The sequence below is a fragment of the Macrobrachium rosenbergii genome, chromosome 12 (assembly GCF_040412425.1).
Source record: "Macrobrachium rosenbergii isolate ZJJX-2024 chromosome 12, ASM4041242v1, whole genome shotgun sequence".
Classification (NCBI taxonomy): Eukaryota; Metazoa; Arthropoda; class Malacostraca; order Decapoda; family Palaemonidae; genus Macrobrachium; species Macrobrachium rosenbergii.
The window spans coordinates 107,002,601-107,023,895 of NC_089752.1; the positions used below are offsets into that span (position 1 = coordinate 107,002,601).

General features: G+C 36.1%; 1 protein-coding gene across 2 annotated transcripts in view; it reads right to left on the reverse strand.

Moving 5' to 3' along the window:
* LOC136843832 (tribbles homolog 2-like) overlaps window positions 1–21,295 on the reverse strand; it is a 242,993-nt gene that overhangs the window by 204,875 nt on the left and 16,823 nt on the right. The gene's annotated exons all lie outside the window — the stretch shown is intronic.

Below are 21,295 nucleotides of genomic sequence, written 5' to 3' on the forward strand. Positions count from 1 at the left end.
AAACAGCATAAAGAAAATGAACAAGAAAACAACGTTACAACCTTTCGTTTCGTCTCATCTGCAGAGCAACAGACTGAGATCATTTATAACGCTGCTGTCATCATCATCATTACTCTTATTAATGAAAATTTTTTTGCCCTTTTGTGATACAGAAGACTTCACGGAAAGAAAGATGTTTTTGTGGACAAGAGAGAATAACAGAAAGATCTCAAGAAAACACAAACAAAACAATGCAACGAAAATGTCGAAAAGATGAAGCCATATGAAATGAATGCTTTTCCTTATTGACACGTGTCAGGTTTTCAGTTTTCTGTAAAAGAAAACTATTGTGCCGGCTTTGTCAGTCCGTCCGCCCTCAGATCTTAAAAACTGCTGAGGCTAGAGGGCTGCAAATTGGTATGTTGATCATCCACCCTCCAATCATCTAACATACAAAATTGCAGCCCTCTAGCCTCAGTAGTTTTTATTTTATTTAAGGTTAAAGTTAGCCATAATCGTACTTCTGGCAACTATATAGGAGATAGGCCACCACCGGGCCGTACTTAAAGTTTCATGGGCCGCTGCTCATACAGCATCATACCAAGACCACAGAAAGATAGATCTATTTTCGGTGCCTTGATTAAACGCTGTAGCGGCCGTACGGAAAACTCGATTGCGCAGAAGAAACTTCGGCGCATTTTTTACTTTTATTTTCAATAGAATATAGAACCATCAAGATGTTTCCATAAAAATTAAATATACACGTGTCAAAAAAAAGGCGCATCACTCATTGTTAACTTACACACACGAGCTTAATTCGCTTAAAACATTACTTCGTTCATGAACAACATATCAGCACTGGCGCTCCAGAAAACACGTCAGCCTTTATAAGAAATGTTGGTCAGTTGCCATAGGTCTGATTGCTAATGCCCTCAGAGGGCTTATTTCACTAAAGGGCACTATCCACTGAGGCTATGCATGTTAGATTATTAAGTTTATTTCGTAAATGAATATGAATCGGCGTTCACTGAATTCACATTTAGCGCCTTAGTTCTGAAATATCAGTATTGCATCTAAAAGTCGTTACGTACCCCAGTGAGGACACATGGCCGCTGAGGGCACTAGCAATTCGGACCCTATTAGGAGTGAGTCATTAACACGTCTCAGTGGTGTACCTTGTTGGAGATAAAGGAATAATATTCGCTCAACTTTTCCTTTATCTTCCTTTCAAATTGTTATCTAGGTAATACTGCTAAATGCAGGCCTTTATTTTAAAAAAAATTCTGTTTCCAGATGAAAACGAGATCTCCTTTAACTGACACAAAAATATGGCGCCATCGAAAATAGCCAGACATCGTATTCTGAAGTGACCTTCGGGAGTCGCATTCCTCCAACTTATTGCAAACACCCACACATATACATACATCCATACATTTATATATAAGTATATTTATATTATATGTGTGTATGTATATGTATGTATGTATATATATATATATATATATATATATATATATATATATATATATATATATATAATATATATTGCATTATTTAAATGAATACCTTACCACATCCTCAGGTACAGGATAATTTGTTGATTATTTTCGAAATAAGTGAAATATCGTTGTAGGTAAAGGATTATATATATATAAATATATATATATATATATATATATATATATATATATATATATATTATATTATATTATATAATATATATATATATATATATATATATATATATGTGTGTGTGCATGTATAATCCTTTACCTACTACAATATTTCACCTATTGCGAAAACGACCAACAAATTATCCTGCAGCTGAGGAAGAGATAAGGTAATCATTTAAATAATAGAGAGAGAGAGAGAGCAAAGCTTCACTGCTCTAGCCAAAAAAAAAAAAAACCGCAGAAGCCCCCCCCCCTCCAACTTCCAACGAACATCAAATCAAATTAAAAAGTTACAGTTCAGTTATAGTCTTTGTTCGCCTTGCTCATCACAGAATGACTCAATATACTTCATATCTCTTGTGTGTATCACTTTTAATTTCTCTTATTTCTGGCTTTTGCGCAAGAGATTACCGATACATCAGCGAAAGGCTTCTTGTAGCGATGAGTGAAAGCGAATGATTGTGGTGACGATGATGATGATGATGATTATGCAGTAATCTCTAAAAAACAATAAAAAGTCTTTCATCGCATTCAAACGTCCCCTTATACAGGAATTTATTGCTTGTAACATGGGAAACAACGATTTCCTATTCAGAGGAGCGTAACAAGATGATGAACTGTTTACGAACGGATATTTCAGGGAAACGAATCCCAACATTTCTTGAATCTTTAACGCTTATGATTTTAAGAGTAAACGATTGACTTTCTTCACTCACAGCGTCATTTCAACATCCAATTCCTTGGCGGAGCTTCAAACAAATAAACAAACGAAACGACAAGGCAATGAAGACTAAATTCTCATGGTCCACAAGATAAGCTTAGTGGCGTGGTTTTCCTATTTCTTTGTTCGTGAGAACAGTCTTCAAACGAGAGCGCTCAATCGTGGAGGCAAAATGAAGCCCAGAAAATGAGGAACTTTCTCATGAATCATCAACTTGCTCTTTGCTTGCGCTCTTCTCCAGGGATTTTCTTCCTTGCGGGATCAATTGACTAAGAGGAGGATTTGTGAGCGTGGCAGGTAAGTAAATAAATCCCTCCTGTGAATCGGCCCGCACTTTCACAGAAACAGAATATAGAATTTAGGCCAAAGGCCAAGCGCTGAGACCTATGAGGCCAATTCAGCGCTGAAACAGAAACTGACAGTAAGGAGGTTTGAAAGTTGTAACAGGAGGAAAACCTCGCAGTTGCACCAGGAAACAATTTTTAGAGAGGGTGGAAAGTCAGATGAAAAAAAGAGAATATGAATGGAGGTACAATATAAGAAATGAGAGAGGTTGCAGCTAAGGGTCGAAGGGACGCTGGAAAGACCCTTAAGTAATGCCTACAGTGCACCACGTGAGGTGCGCTGATGGCACTACCACCTCCCCTCCCCCTACGGGACCCGCATTTTCATGGACATCCGTAAGTGGCAGGTGTTCAGTGCGGGACCGCAGGAATGCGGCGTTTTCTGGTCCGTGCTCGAGAGAGAGAGAGAGAGAGAGAGAGAGAGAGAGAGAGAGAGAGAGAGAGAGAGAGAGAGAGAGAGAGAGAGGAGAGAGAGAGAGAAATTGGAAGGGAGTGAGAGAGGAGAAGGAGGAAACTGGAAGAGAGAGAGAGAGAGAGAGAGAGAGAGAGAGAGAGAGAGAGAGAGAGAGAGAGAGAGGTGAGGAAACTGGAGAGAGAGAGAGAGAGAGAGAGAGAGAGAGAGAGAGAGAGAGAGAGGAGGAGGAGGAGAAGGGAAACTGGAAAACACACACAGAGAGAGAGAGAGAGAGAGAGAGAGAGAGAGAGAGAGAGAGAGAGAGAGAGAGAGAGAGAAACTAGCACTCGTGAAGTGATTGCAGTTAAGTACATCATATTTCTTCTTTCGTTTAGTTTATTTCTTTTCTCATTATGGCTTGCCACTTGGCAATTTCTTTTTTTGCAGCGTAGATATAAAACGTGAGTCACAGACTCAGGATGATATGCAATATCCTGCAATGCGCTGGTCTAGAAATCAGCGATCACTGGACTGTCATGGCAACAGAAAAAAAAATAATCTTTTAGTGCAAACTCTTAAAACAAAAAACTTTACTGTACTTGATTTTCACTTTTCACATTTTTTTTTATAACCGAAGAAAATTCGAAAGATTTCACAATAGATATATCTGGTGGTACGTAGGTATACTGCATAAAATTTTAGTTTCTCCTGTCGAATATTATTATTATTATTATTATTATTATTATTATTATTATCATTATTATTATTATTATTATTATTATTATTATTATTATTCAGAGGATGAACCAACCCTATTCATATGGAACAAGCCCACCAAAGGGGCCACTGACTTGAAATTCAGGCTTCCAGAGAATATGGTGCTCATTAGGAAGTACGAAAAGGTAAAGGGAAATACAGAAAAAAAAGAGATCTCACTCATGAAAATGATGAAATCAATAAATTAATAAAGAGATAAAATCTTCTTACAAGCTTTGGACCCAAATATACTTCCTTGTTTTAAATCAACGAACGCTATCTTGAAATTACTGGCATAACATTCGTTGCAAGTCAAGCAAATAATGAAACTCTTAAGGCTTCCGTGTACAAGTTCTCATCGGCAGACAGAATATTCTGCAGATATTAAAAAATATCAGATTTATGCGAAATCATCTTACAGAAAATAAAACCAGAATATTTGAAAATATTTTAAGAGAGCGTTAAAACGGCTGCATTTCTTTTATACAACTCCAACCGTTGTTCGAAAGTTCAAAACTGGCAAAAAAAAAAAAAAAAAACTGAGCATAAGTTTCGACGCATATTTAACTAAATTCTAACTATTATAAATTGGAAAAAATTATAAGTCTTTAATTTATAATCTAATCCAATAAAACTTCATTTAGGAAGAAAAACTTAGTTTTTTTCTTCAGAAATCATTGAAGCCTCGCGTCCAAAAACCTCTGGTCAAACACTTTCAGAATGGGAAGAGAGCGTTGTCTTAGAAATGCCACTTTTTTTCTCTCCTTTATATGAGAAGATGCCTTTGATTTGGAATGTAACATTTTCACTGCTTTAAATTGTCTATCACCTTTTCCCCTCTCACTTACGAAAAAAATATTTTCACAAGGCATCCGTAGAAAATTTAAATTTTACTACATAAACTGCATCTTTATTTCAGACGGGCTCTTGAACCAAAATCACATGCGTTCACATTTTATTTTGGTGGGAAAGTTCTCATTAGGACGCTAAACTAACAAAAGACGCATTATATAAAGTAACAGCCAATTTTGTGTTACTTATACTTAATAATGAGGATTACATTTATTGACAACAGACTCTACGGTCGGGAATTATGGAAATTGTATTTGAAGAAGCTGTATTATGTAAATATTGCTCTCTTTATTTATTTTTTGTAGTGATCCCTATGTAGATCAAGCGCACTTATCAGGTACCCAACTAAAATTCCCCGTAACATTTCACAGAAAGTATATGTGCAATATTAACTTTAATATAACTTGTAATTCTTTTTCCTTTTTCACTTCAATAGAGAAGTACAGCTAGCCGATGTCATAACTAACAGTTAAGATAAATTTTGGAAACGTGGAAATACCTTCGATCGAACCACAATAATATTATTTGGAAACCTAATTAAACTTTTCTTCAGACCCAGTAGCCTTCAGTATCATTACATTCAGCAAGAATAAGGTACCAGTTACTCTTTTCGAGAAACCCAATACGTAACGAGCCAATATGTATCACTTTTCTAAATTTCAGTCCTTTGCCTCATTACATTTCCCAGTTTTCAGTGCCTAACTGTAAATATTTTACTTTTATGATAATAAATACTCTCGCTGACCGCTGATCTGTCAAGCAAGTAGAACAAAGCCTTTGCAATTGCGTTCTATCTTTGGGGCACCTTTGCACAGTACAGAGCGCAAAAAATTAAATAAAAAAATCTTTTTTGAAACTCCAACACCATAAATAATGAAAATTATCAGGATATTTACTGATATCCTAGTGGTAGCAGGTAACTGCAAGTGAACTGACCTATCTGCCATGTGGTTGACATTGGCTTCAGGAGTAGTAGTCGGCTGCATTTATGAAAAAAAAAAAGCACCGTCCCCCCAAAAATTGCTACAAAAGGTTTCTCAACTGGTTATTAAAGTGTCAGGTGTGCTTAATAACATACCAAAAGTCTACCACAATCTGACCATGCAAAAGGTCTGATTTCCAAAATGGCGTCTATAATAGCCCCTAAATTCTCAAAATGCCCATTACTCTTCATTATTCAAACTAGATGAATAATGCTGGTGCCTAACACTTTATTATGGGGAGCTGGAAGTTAATTAGCATATCTGCATTATATTGAAGTGATTATATACTCACAAAATCCAAGATGGCAGACCAATATGGCCCCCATACTATGAAAATCTCCATTATTCATTCTAATTTATTTATACGATTAAATTTAGTGTCTAAACACCTGTTTTGGTGATTTGAGAATACAAAGAACATACCTGAACTACAGTATATTGAAGGAGGTCTAATTACATATATACAAAATTTAATATGGAGGATCAGAATGGCTGCCAAACAAAAAAATTATTACTTATTTTAACTCATTTTACATAGGTAAATTTACGTCTAAACCCCTGTTTAGGGAACCTTGAAATCAATAAATTTATTTAAATCACAGTATATTACAATGATTACATATTTATAAAATCTAAGATGGAGGACCAATATGGCTGCCAAACTACAAAAATCATCATTATTCATTTCAACTCATATTACAGAAGTAAACTTGCTGTCTAAACCCGTGTTTTGGGGATATGGCAATCCAATTAGCCTATTTGACTTACAGTAAACTGAAGTGATTTTATATATAAATACAAAATCAATGATGGAGGAGCAAAATAGCTGCCAAATTATGGAAACTCCCAATACTCATTTCAATTTACTTTACTCACGTAAATTTGGTATCTAAATCATAGTGCGTCAATCACTGGAGTGGCGATCTCCCTGCCGAGCGTATGACCTCAGACAGCCATATTGAAAGGTCTCGGTCCAGCTCAGAGTACTATTCTTTATTACTATTATTAATTTTATTATTATTTTTATCTTTTTTACTATTATCTTATTATTACTATTAATACTGCTTTTATTATTATTATTATTATTATTATTATTATTATTATTATTATTATTATTATTATATTACTTGACCCAATTTCACAGAGAAAAATTACCTTACAAAAACAGGTTGGCCTAAGCACTCCAACCATTGTGGTCAAGGCCTAAGCATCTGCTCTTGGATCTAAGCAGTGTTTAGCATAAATGGTTCCTGTAAATTACAGGACTTTCTTTGCATACAGTCACTAAACACTAACTAAACAGTAATGTACAATCACTAAACACTAACATTCACAATACACTTACACTCACTAAACACTCACAATTACTATACACTCACACTCACTAAGCACACACACTTAAAATACACTCACACTCACTAAACAAACAATCACACTTACTATACACTCACACTCAATAACACTAAACACTCACTGAATACTCAACACTCACTAGGCATTCACTATACACTAAACGTTCACTAAACACTCATAGAACACTAAATACTCACTGTACCCCAAAAACTTAGTAAACATTCACTAAACACTCATGTAATCCTAAACATTCATTAAACAGTAAACGCTCACTAAGCATTCACTAAGCACTCACTAGACACTAAACATTCACTAAGTATTCACTATACACTGAACACTCACTAAACATTCACTAAGCACTCACTATACACTAAACACTCATTAAACCCTAAACACTCATTAAACACTAAATACTCACTAAACCCTAAATGCTCATTAAATCCCTAAACACTCACTAAACACTAAACACTCAATAAACATTCACTAATCACTCGTTAACACTCACTAAACACTTACACACTAAACACTCACTAAACACTAATTTTCACAAGACATTCACTAAACACTCACTAAACATTAACTGAATACTTACAAAACATTCACTAAACACTAAAATTCACAAAATATTCACTAAACCCTAAACACCTACCAAACATTCACTGAATACTTAAGACACCAAACATTCACTAAACACTAACATTCACTAAACCCTAAGCACTCACTAAACACACACTAAACAATCACTAAACATTCACTGAATGCTTATACACTAAGCATTCACTAAACACTAACATTCACAAAACATTTACTAAACTCTAAACACTCACTAAACATTCACTGAATACTAACACAGGAAACATTCACTGAATATTTACACACTAAACATTCACTAAACACTAACATGCACTAAACCTTCACTAAACTCTAAACACTCACTAAACACTTACACACTAAACATTCTCTAAACCCTAAGCACTCACTAAACATTCACTGAATACTCACACACTAAACATTCACTAAATGCTAACATTCACAAGACATTCACTAAACACTAAAAATCCACTGAATACTAAACATTTACTAACATTCACAAAACATCCACTAATCACATTCACAAAACATTCACTAACATTCACAAAACATTGACTAAACCCTAAACATTCACTGAATACTTACACACTAAACATTCACTAAACATTACTGAACACTTACACATTAAACATTCACTAAACACTAACATTCACAAGACATTCACTAAACATTCACTGAATATTTATGCAATAAACATTTACTAACATTCACAAAACATTTATTAAACATTAAGCACTCTCTAAACTTTCACTGAATGCTTACACAATAAACATTCACTAATATTCACAAAACATTCACTAAACCCTAAACACTCACTAAACATTCATTGAATAATTACACAATAAACATTCACTAATGTTCACAAAACATTTGCTAAACCCTAAACACTCACAAAACATTCACTAATCCCTAAACACTCACTAAACATTTACTGAACACTTACACTCTAAACATTCACTAAACACTAACATTCACAAGACATTCACTAAACATTCACTGAATATTTATACAATAAACATTCACTAACATTAACAAAACATTCACTAAACCCTAAACACTCACTAAACATTCACTGAATACTTACACAATAAACATTCACTAATATTCACAAAACATTCACTAAACCCTAAACACTCACTAAACATTCATTGAATAGTTACACAATAAACATTCACTAATATTCACAAAACATTTGCTAAACCCTAAATACTCACTAAACATTCACTGAATACTTACACACTAAACATTCACCAAACACTTACACACTAAACTTTCACTAACATTCACAAAACATTCACTAAACCATTAACTAAATATTCACTAAACCGTTACTCATAAGCATTCACTAAACACTTACTAGACCCTAAACATTCGCTAAACACTTACTCATTAAACATTAAAGATAAAAAAATTCACAATCGCACTAAGCTCCTGTTCAATTTGCGGGTTACAAGACCTTTGTAGATGGCCACAAGGCTTTGCAGTGCCGCCCTGGTGAAAGACTACTGAACTACATGGTGCTGGTATAAAGATCACAACTCCAAGTATATGACCTCTATGTTCCAAGTGGATCTTGTCTGGAACATTCTTATCGTCCCCAGGGTGTCAGTAGGGAATCTGGTAATTCTGAAGGTTTCTGGGAATTCTGGAGGCTTCTGGGGCTTCCAAAGGCTTCAAGACAATCTCCAGTCTCTGTAGCCTTTGGATTTTTTGCACAATACTAAAGAACAGAGTTTTATGGAGAAGAAATCGGAGAAGAAAGGCTTCGAAGATTTCTTTGGGGAAAACCCACGTTTTTGGAGATGAATAAGCCTACGTTCTTGGAGATGAATTCCGGAGGTTTGTATAGCTTCCAAAGGCTTCAAAACGATTTCTAGGCACTGAAGCTTTTGGAAATGCCCATTGGATTCTCCAGGAATGCTTCAGGAGCTGAAGACTGCTTCAAAGGATCCTGGAGTCGTGAAGATGTCTTCAAGAACACCCAGAAGTCTTCTCTCGTCGGGAGATAACTATATATATCAGTAAGATGGAATCCCAAAAGATTATAGAAGACGAATCGTTAAAGTAAAGAAACTGCTTATGATTGTGTCAGAAAAAGAACTCTAAGTAATGGTTAACATGATGTTAAAATGATCTAAAACCTTCGGGATTTTCCTTGAAGACATTTTGGAATCCTTCAGTCTCCAGCTCCTGGACTCCAAAGTCTCCAAGACAAATCTCCGAGATGCTTCAAATTGTCTGGAAGCCTTTAGAGAGAGCAAGTGTCATATTTGAAAAGCTGGGTAAGAGAAAGCAAAGAGCATGGTGAAGGAAAGGGTCCAACCCAAAGGCTTGCTTCCTCGGAGGAAGGCAGGTATCCTGCCAGGCTGGGGAAGCTAGCATGGAGAGGGCCCAAGCCCTTCAAGGATGGGCCCAAAAAAGCCCCCAAGGCTCGCCAGTCTCTTGAGGGTAGCCTTGAAGGGAAGGGTCTGACCCAGAGGCTGCTTCCTCGGAGGAAGGCAGGTATCCTGCCAGGCTGGGGAAGCAGGCCTGGAGAGGGCCCAAGAACTTCAAGGATGAGGTCCAAAAGCCCCCAAGGCTCGCCAGTCTCTTGAGGGCAGCCTTGAAGGGAAGGGTCTGACCCAGAGGCTGCTTCCTCGGAGGAAGGCAGGTATCCTGCCAGGCTGGGGAAGCAGGCATGGAGAGGGCCCAAGAACTTCAAGGGTGAGGTCCAAAAGCCCCCAAGGCTCGCCAGTCTCTTGAGGGCAGCCTTGAAGGTAAGGGTCTGACCCAGAGGCTGCTTCCTGGAGGAAGGCAGGTATCCTGCCAGGCTGGGGAAGCGGGCCTGGAGAGGGCCCAAGAACTTCAAGGATGAGGTCCAAAAGCCCCAAGGCTCGCCAGTCTCTTGAGGGTAGCCTTGAAGGAAAGGGTCTGACCCAGAGGCTGCTTCCTTGGAGGAAGGCAGGTATCCTGCCAGGCTGGGGAAGCAGGCATGGAGAGGGCCCAAGAACTTCAAGGGTGAGGTCCAAAAGCCCCCAAGGCTCGCCAATCTCTTGAGGGCAGCCTTGAAGGAAAGGGTCTGACCCAGAGGCTGCTTCCTTGGAGGAAGGCAGGTATCCTGCCAGGCTGGGGAAGCGGGCCTGGAGAGGGCCCAAGAACTTCAAGGGTGAGGTCCAAAAGCCCCCAAGGCTCGCCAGTCTCTTGAGGGCAGCCTTGAAGGAAAGGGTCTGACCCAGAGGCTGCTTCCTCGGAGGAAGGCAGGTATCCTGCCAGGCTGGGGAAGCAGGCCTGGAGAGGGCCCAAGAACTTCAAGGGTGAGGTCCAAAAGCCCCCAAGGCTCGCCAGTCTCTTGAGGGCACCCTTGAAGGAAAGGGTCTGACCCAGAGGCTGCTTCCTCGGGGGAAGGCAGGTATCCTGCCAGGCTGGGGAAGCGGGCCTGGAGAGGGCCCAAGAACTTCAAGGGTGAGGTCCAAAAGCCCCTAAGGCTCGCCAGTCTCTTGAGGGCAGCCTTGAAGGGAAGGGTCCGACTCAGAGGCTGCTTCCTCAGAGGAAGGCAGGTATCTTGCCAGGCTGGGAAGCAGGCCTGGAGAGGGCCCAAGAACTTCAAGGATGAGGCCAAAAGCCCCAAGGCTCAGCCAGTCTCTTGAGGGCAACCTTGAAGGGAAGGGTCCGACCCAGAGGCTGCTTCCTCGGAGGAAGGCAGGTATCCTGCCAGGCTGGGGAAGCAGGCCTGGAGAGGGCCCAAGAACTTCAAGGATGAGGCCCAAGAGCCCCCAAGGCTCGCCATTCTCTTGAGGGCAGCCTTGAAGGGAAGGGTCCGACCCAGGAACGTGAACTTCTTGGTTTGAGGCTTGCGGGCGTCCTTCCAGCTCTTTCCTCATCTTCTTTCTCTCCGCTTCATGGGATAGGCGATGTAGACCTCATTCACATTTTTTCATCATCCAGTTCGAGTATTTTTCCTTTGTTCTTTTCAAGTTCTGTATCTTGGCGAGCGAGGAGGTCCTTCAGTTGTTCGATATCCTTTTCTTTCTTGATCATGGCATCCTCCCATTCTTTATTTTTCTTCTTTAGGCATTCGTTATTCGAGGAAAGGTCCTTATTTTTGCCTTTAATTTTTTTTGTCATTTCCTAAGCATGAACAAGAGCTTTTTGAAGCTCTTCAACACAGGATCACGCTTTCCTTAGCTCCTTCTCTAAATCCTCATTTTTTTGGATATGAAATTCTTCCTTCCGAATGGTGTCATCAGTTTCCATCTGGTTGTTCCAGTTCCTGAGAGTAGACTTAATCGTATTGGCCTTCCCATGTAGATGGCTAGTTAGTCCTCCAAAAACATTTTTAACAACATGTCCAAAGTTTTAAACTCTCTTTATAAACGATAACACTGATCCAAAAAGATTCACAGCCAAAAATTGAGCACAAACGTTTTTCAATACTGGAAACATGGTTGCCTTTCCTTCTACTTCTTCAAAGCATATCATTTTATTTGTATATGATTCTACCGGAAACTCGAATAAAAAAAGGGAGAAAAAGACAAATTTCCAAAATATGTTTTGAGAAAAGTGTTGAAGTCTTCAGTTCAGGCGAAATAAGATTCCAGAGGAAAAGAATTTGTCTCTTGTACATGATTCTAGAAATGGACTCGGAATCTAGACTCTAAGAATACCGACCAGACCTAAAATTACTTAATTATTGGTGTCTCAATTAAATCTGCTTTATAAGCCATTGAATAAAATCGTTAAGAGCCTCATAACTATGCATACAAAATTGAATTAATAAAGCAATGGCATTTTACCTTATCTAAACGCTCGTATTGATATGCATTCACTTTCATTTTATACATACACATATATATATATATATATATATATATATATATATATATATATATATATATATATATATATATATGGGTGTGTGTGTAAAATGTGTGTGTGTGTGTGTGTGTGTAAAAGGTCATATAGCTGTAGGCTTCTTATTTGCAATCATAGGGGCATCGAGGAAAAGGCATATGTATATCATATCACAATTTATTATTTAGCAAGGTCACATTACATCATCAAGGCTAAAACTGAGCTAAAAAGACACTTCTTTTTAGCTCAGTTTAGCCTTGATGATGCAGTGTGATATTGCTATATGCCAGTCGGCAATAAATAGTGTGATATGATATACGTATGACTTTTCCTGCATGCCCTTTGATAGCAGTATATATATATATATATATATATATATATATATATATATATATATATATATATATATATATATATATATATATATATATATTATACATGTAATTGTAATATATATATAAATGCCCTCTTAACTTCTCTTTGAATATTCTTCTTACTTTTTTCTTCAGACGCTTGTCACTACAAAACCTAAGATCCAAGTGCAAGGAATTGAAGTGGTTGTGACCTGACCATGTGACCTCCTTGTGATTATGGTGACACGGGTTCGTTTCCCCCTACCGGACATCACAGCCACTTCAATTTCTTGCACTTGGATCTTAAGGCTTTGTAATGACAAGCGTATCCAAAAAAGCATGAAGAATTCGAGAAGTTAAGAGGGCATTGTGGCTATTACAATTGCATATGTATCTGGTAAAAATTGATATATATATAAGATATATACATACATACATATATACTTATATATTGTTTTGAGGGTTTATGTGATATTTCCCTAGCAACATTCTTCAGGGTGAGACGTCCCTGCCAACACGACTTAGGGTAGAAGAGACTTTTAACTTTGGAAGCAATGCTTCTGGGGGATGGACACTCCAAAATCAAACCAGTGAGTGGAAGGGACCCTTTAGCCAGGGTAGGCAAACTTTCTACGAGAAGATTACTCTGAATGCAAACCTTGTTATCCAACCTTGGACAGTGCTCTAGCCATTGTACCATGGCCTTCCATGGTCTTGGGTTTTAGTTCCCTTGCTTGAGGGTACCAACAGGCATATTTCCTCTTTTTTGTTCACTTTCCCATTTTTTCGAAGGTGTGTAGGACAGGCTGATATATGTGAAAGTAAATTTTCCTTGTTGGATTAACAGGAAAGTGCCATTTTCTTTAACAAACTTATCCTTAAGTTCATTTTATAATTTGATTTCCCAATCCATCCTGACTTCCCTCTCACCGTTGTTGTGGCAAACTTGGCTGGTTTCTTATTTAAATAGCCTTACATGGTGTACCGGCTCCACTTTGTTGATCAGTTTCTTCTGGTCCTTCAATATATATATATTGTCACGAAGTGTTCCAAGTACCTGGTTATTACACAGCTAATCACAGATTTCAAAAATTTACTTCACTTCTGCCAGATACCTGAACTCTCATAACAATAAGAATTACATCTGAGTACTCTAAAGGTAACAGTGATCCCTTAAAAAAAAAGCTCATTAATCACATGAAAAATAAATCTAAGTTTATCAAGACTAGTGCGAGGTATCAACAATTAAACAAGAAATATACTAGAGTAAAAGGGCATCACTCCACCAAACAACTTTAACTGTTTCCCTGGTCTTAATCCACTTCAGCAAAACTAAAGGAACAAAACATGTTTATCACATTGCCTTATGCACACACAATTAATCATATTCACTGGTGGTCAATAAATGAAACACTGTTTTTTTTATTTTAAATACAAAAAATTATTGATAAATTCAAAATTTATAATCAGAATTTGCAATCTCAAAAATTTACTATTACTTGAAAACAACACAAAAATTTAATTAATTCCTGAGTTAATTTATTGAACAAAACTAAATCATAAAAATTTTAATTTACCAAGAAATTAAATTAATCAAGCAAAATTTAAACTATCGAGAATTACTCAAGATTTGAAAAGAAAATCTTAATAAATGAAAATTAAATCAAGTATGCAATGTTAAATCATCAAGAAATATTTAAAAGGCTAAGTATATAAATGTTAAATCACCAAAATATTAATTTAAAAAAATCAAGAGATTGCAAACACAAGAGCACACAAAATACACAAAAGATTTATCAATAATAATTTCACTAAGGCAAAAATTCTTCTAACACATCTTATACCATGGTAATAATAAGTAAAATTCACTTTATTTTACACAAGCTTGTGAAAACCTTTGCAAAATCATGCAGCTGCTTTAAATTCACAAACACACTTTTTATCAGGCGCTGTTACTGAATGTATATATTTTTCCTATACTCAGATCTCAAAAGCTAAGATTAATACTGGTGACTACCCTAACACTTTACATTAATAATTACTGTCTTTTGAAGAGAGAGAGAGAGAGAGAGAGAGAGAGAGAGAGAGAGAGAGAGAGAGAGACAGAGAGAGAGAGAAAACCAAACTGATCGGTCTCGAAAATCAGAATGAGTAAATCTGAGGATTCCAGTAGCACATGAAACACTGAAGTGACGTCATTAGGGCATTTTGGGGACGAGATACTAAAGAAGGTTCTAGAAGAATGAAGGTGGCGTCACTTCCAGCAAAGCGTTTTGAACGCAATCGGGACAATACATGATCAGAGCAATTCAATCTTAAACATGATGCAATTTTCATGAGGTTCAATACAATACTTGTTCATATTTACAAGAAATTTGTATGGAACACCTGTAACATTACAAAATCATCTGTCTTCTTCTCGTAAGGGACAAAGCTTTTACAGCAACCCTAACACGATCAAACAGATTTCAACTGTCTAGTTATGATTGGCATGTTTTAAAAAACAAAATGAAAAACCTGAGTTGGTTTCCAGAACGGAGCAGCAATTGTTATTCCCAACCTGTCAGCGCTTTATCTTAACTGGTGACAGATGGCACATCTGGTCTAAAACTTGATTCTCTCTCTCCCGCAATTACACTTTTATCAAGAAAGATATTATTAATTCTAAATATGCTGTTAAGTTATCTAAATCACTAACTCTTTTGAGTTCTGACACTACATACGATATTTCAACAATCATTATCATTACACATAATATTTGATAAATGGAAATGTAAATATATCAAAACTATGGGATGATATATATATTACAAGGCAACATCATGTATATATATATATATATATATATATATATATATATATATATGTGTGTGTGTGTGTGTGTGTGTGTGTGTGTGTGTGTGTGTGTGTGTGTATACTGGTATAGCTAGTACTGTGCTTACCCTAGTGTTAAAGCATACTACTAATGAGAGATGTTGTTCAGGCGTCCTCTATAGTTCAATGGGTACCCAAGAAACAATTCCCTCACGAGACAATAATAATTTCACTACTTCAGGACTACTCTATCGCTTCCTTTCTGGTGAAGCCCCAAACATTCCCTTTCCCTTGTTCCTCCATTTGAAGGAAACATTCCCCCGGAAGCCTTTGATGCTCTTCGTTTAGTCTTTTCCCTCGAATTCAAGAACGTCTCTCTCTCTCTCTCTCTCTCTCTCTCTCTCTCTCTCTCTCTCTTTCTATTTTGATGCAATCTGTAATTATATTAGTTTTTATCTGATGAATTTTATCATTTCTCTCTCTCTCTCTATTTTGATGCAATGTGGAAATATTTGTTTTTATCAGATGAATTTTAACATTTTCAATTTTTCTGTAATCTCTCTCTCTCTCTCTCTCTCTCTCTCTCTCTCTCTCTCTCTCTCTCTCTCTCTCTCTCTTTTTGATGCAATCTCAAACTGTTTCAGTTTTTATCAGATAAATGTTATTATTTCCTTTAATTTCTTTCTCTCTCTCTCTCTCTGTCTTTTAATGCAATGTGGAACTATTACATTTTTTATCAGATGAGTTTCATTATTTCCTTTAATTTCTCTCTCTCTCTCTCTCTCTCTCTCTTTTATATCTCTCTCTCTCTCTCTCTCTCTCTCTCTCTCTCTCTCTCTCTCTCTCTCTCATTCGTTTGATGCAATCTTGAACTATTTCAGTTGAGATTTAAGAGTTTTTTCATTTCCTTTAATTTTTCTGTGATATTCTCTCTCTTTTTCTCTATTTTGACGAACCTGATACTATTTCGGTTTTTATCAGGCGAATTTTATCATTTCCTTTAATTTTTCTGTAATTTCTCTCTATCTCTCTGTATAAATTTCTCTTCTATTTTGATGCAATCTCGAACTATTTCATTTTTATCAGATGAATTTCATTATTTCCTTTATTTTTTCTTTAATCTCTCTCTCTCTCTCTCTCTCTCTCTCTCTCTCTCTCTCTCTCTCTCTCTCTCTCTCTCTCTCTCTATTTATTTTGATGCAATCTTGAACTACTTCAGTCTTTATCTGATAAATTTTATCATATCCTTTAATTTTTCTGTAATATTCTCTCTCTCTCTCTCTCTCTCTCTCTCTCTCTCTCTCTCTCTCTCTCTCTCTCTCTCTCTCTCTCTCACGTTTATTAGTAAAATCTAAACATTTTTTTCAAGAGAACTGGCGAGAAATCGGTGACGCTGAAATACAGTTTTCGCTACGAAAACCAGAAGCTGTTTCGTTTTCTTGACTTATTTTCATAACTTTCCATTCTATAAAGGGCGAGCCTTTCTCGCCTCCTTCGGGGATAAGACCATCCCTCTTTTTTTTTCTTGCTTCGTTTTCTATTCTTCATCTTTATTCAGGGTTGGGGCTGCTAAGGACATTCAGATTGACCAAGCCATTTGCTCCCGTTTGATAGGAAAAATCTATTCTCTCTCTCTCTCTCTCTCTCTCTCTCTCTCTCTCTCTCTCTCTCTCTCTCTCTCTCTCTCTCTCTCTATCTATATATATATATATATATATATATATATATATATGTGTATGTGTATATATATATATATATATATATATATATATATATATATATATATATATATATATATATATATATATATATATATACATACATATATATATAAATATAAATATATATATACTGTATATATATATACATATATATATATATATATATATATATATATATATATATATATATATATATATATTTCAGAGAGAGAGAGAGAGAGAGAGAGAGAGAGAGAGAGAGAGAGAGAGAGAGAGAGAGAGAGAGAGAGAGAGAGAGATTTTTCCCATCAAACAGGAGCAAATGGCTCGGTCAATCTGAATGTCCTTAGCACCCCCAACCCTGCATAAAGATGAAAAATAGAAGAAGAAGCAAGAAAAAAAAGGGGGGTGGTCTTATCCCCGCAGGAGGCGAGAAAGGCTCGCCCTTTACAGAATGGAAAGTTATGAAAATAAGTCAAGAAAACGAAACAGCTCCTGGTTTTCGAAGCGACAAGGAAGACATTGTCATCAGATCGCTCTGTTTCAGCGTCACCATTTCCCGCCAATGTTTAAGTTTTACTAATAAACGTGAGAGAGAGAGAGAGAGAGAGAGAGAGAGAGAGAGAGAGAGGGTTTAGAGAGAGAGAGAGAAAAGATCTGTGAATTTCGACTGAGTGAGAGAGGGGAGAGTATATTACAGTAAAATGAAAGGAAATTATAAAATTCATGAGATAAAAACTGAAATAGTTGTATATATGTACAGCATATTTCTATAAATATATGTATATATATATATGATATATATACAATACACACACACACACTAGTCCCCATATATATATATATATATATATATATATATATATATATATATAATTATAAGCTGTTTCTGCTGATACATATATGTATATATCTTGCAACATATATATATATATATATATATATATATATATATATATATATATATATATATATATATATATATATATATATATATATATACAGATATATATGCATATATATACACATATACATATATAGTATATATGATACTATATATATAATTTCCAAGTCATAGAGCGTCAATCACTGGAGTGGCGATCTCCCTGCCGAGCGTATGACCTCTGACAGCCATATTGAAAGGTCTCGGTCCAGCTCAGAGTACTATTCTTTATTACTATTATTATTTTTATTAATATTATTTTTATCTTTTTTACTATTATTATCTTTATTATTATTATTATTATTATTATTATTATTATTATTATTACTTGACCCAATTTCACAGAGAAAAATTACCTTACAAAAACAGGTTGGCCTAAGAATCCAACCACTGTGGTCAAGGCCTAAGCATCTGCTCTTGGATCTAAGCAGTGTTTAGCATAAATGGTTCCTGTAAATTACAGGACTTTCTTTGCATACAGTCACTAAACACTAACTAAACAGTAATATACAATCACTAAACACTAACATTCACAATACTCACACTCACTAATCACTCACACTTACTATACACTCACACTCACTAAACACACACACTTACTATACACTCACACCTTATAACACTACACTCATTGAATACTCAACACTCACTAGGCACTCGCTATACATTAATAAACGCTCACTAAACACTCATGAAACACTAAACACTCACTAAATACTCACTTAACCCCAAACACTCAGCACACATTCACTAAACACTCATTTAACCATAAACATTCATTAAACACTAAACACTCACTAAGCATTCACTAAGCACTCACTATACCTAAACATTCACTAAGCACTCATTAAACTCTAAACAATCATTGAAAATTCATTAATCACTCATTAAACACTCACTAACCACTTACATACTAAACATTCATTAACACTAATTTTCACAAGACATTCACTAAACACTCACTAAACATTCACTGAATCCTTACTAAACATTCACTAAACACTAACATTCACCAAACGTTCACTAAACCCTAAGCACTCACTAAACATTCACTGAATACTTACTCACTAAACATTCACTAAACCCTAAGCACTCACTAAACAGACATTAAACAATCACTAAACCCTAAACACTCACTAAACATTCACTGAATGCTTACACAATAAACATTCACTAAACACTAACATTCACAAAACATTCACTAAACCCTAAACACTCACTGAATACTTACACACTAAACATTCACTAAACACTAACATACACTAAACCTTCACAAACCCTAAGCACTCACTAAACACTTACACACTAAACATTCACTAAACCCTAAACACTCACTAAACATTCACTAAATACTCACACACTAAACATTCACTAAACACTAATATTCGTGAGACATTTACTACACACTCACTAAACATTAACTGAATACTTACACACTAAACACTAACTGAATGCTTACACACTAAACATTCACTAAACACTAACATTCACAAAACATTCACCAAACCCTAAACATTCACTGAATACTTACTAAACATTCACTAACATTCACAAAACATCCACTAAACCCTAAACACTCACTGAACATTCACTGAAAACTTAAACAATAAGCATTTACTAACATTCGCAAAACATTCACTAAACCCTAAGCACTCACTAAAGATTCAGTGAATACTTACACACTAAACATTCACTAACATTCACAAAACATTCACTAAACCCTAAAATAAACATTCACTAAACACTTACTCATAAACATTCACTAAACACTTACTCACTAAGCCCTAAACATTTGCTAAACACTTACTCATTAAGCATTAACAATACAAAAAATTCGCAATCGCACTAAGCCCCTGTTCAATTTGCAGGTTACCAGACCTTTAAAGATAGCCGCAAGGCTCTACAGCACCGCCCTGGTGGAAGACTACCGAACTACATAGTACTGGTATAGAGATCACAACTTCAGGTATATACCTTCTATGATTCTAAATCCCTTTTTGGGAATCTGGAAATGAAACCAACTTATCTGAATAACAGTACACTGAAGTGCTATAAATCTCTGAAAAATCAGGTTTACAAATATTCATTGTCGCTTTCTTCTTCCTGTAAAGCTTGATTGTTTGGATTCTCACAGTTCTCAACTTGACATGATCCACAAGCAGGTGTGCATGGCAGTTCAAAGGCTTTGCGACTGCAATGTGTTTGGCAGGCAGTTTTGCAATTACAGTGGACCACCTGAAGGAGGCTTTCTGGTGCAACAGTTTTCTTACTCATAACTGACACAAACTGATTGTCCTCCAGTTTCCATCACCAATCCACTACATTCATGTCATTTTCATTTCCAGTCCACACCATGATCTGGTAATACATTCTAAAGCTACGATATTTTGTCAAAGACTTGGTAGGTGGGAGGCGTTCTTGGGTAACAAACGACTTGGCAGAGACAATTTTTTTCATCAAAACATTGTAACACAAAGATTAAAGTGAATCAGTACTCTTGCCAGTTACGATCAAGAAAACTGCTGCACCAGAGTCTTCTTCAGATGGTCTACTGTAATTGCAAAACTGCCTGTCAAATGCATTGCAGTTGCAAAGGCTATGAACTAGAATGAACACCTGCTTGTGGACCACATCAAGTTGAGAACTGTGAGAATCCACACAATCAAGCTTTACAGGAAGAAGAAAGCGACAATGAATATTTGTAAACTTGATTTTTCAGAAATTTATAATATATGATTATGATCAAATTTTACCCGTAATCACTATACTAAGTTTGGTGGCTTTATTGGTCCCTCATCTTAGATGTTGAAAAAACCTAATTGCTTCAATGTACTGTTATTGAGATAAGTTGGTTTCATTTCCAGAGTCCACAAAAGGAATTTAGACACCAAATTTAAGTGAGTAAAGTAAATTGAAATGAGTAATGGGGATTTTTGTAATTTGGCAGCTATTTTGCTCCTCCATCACCGATTTTGTATTTATGTATATAATCACTTCAGTTTACTGCAA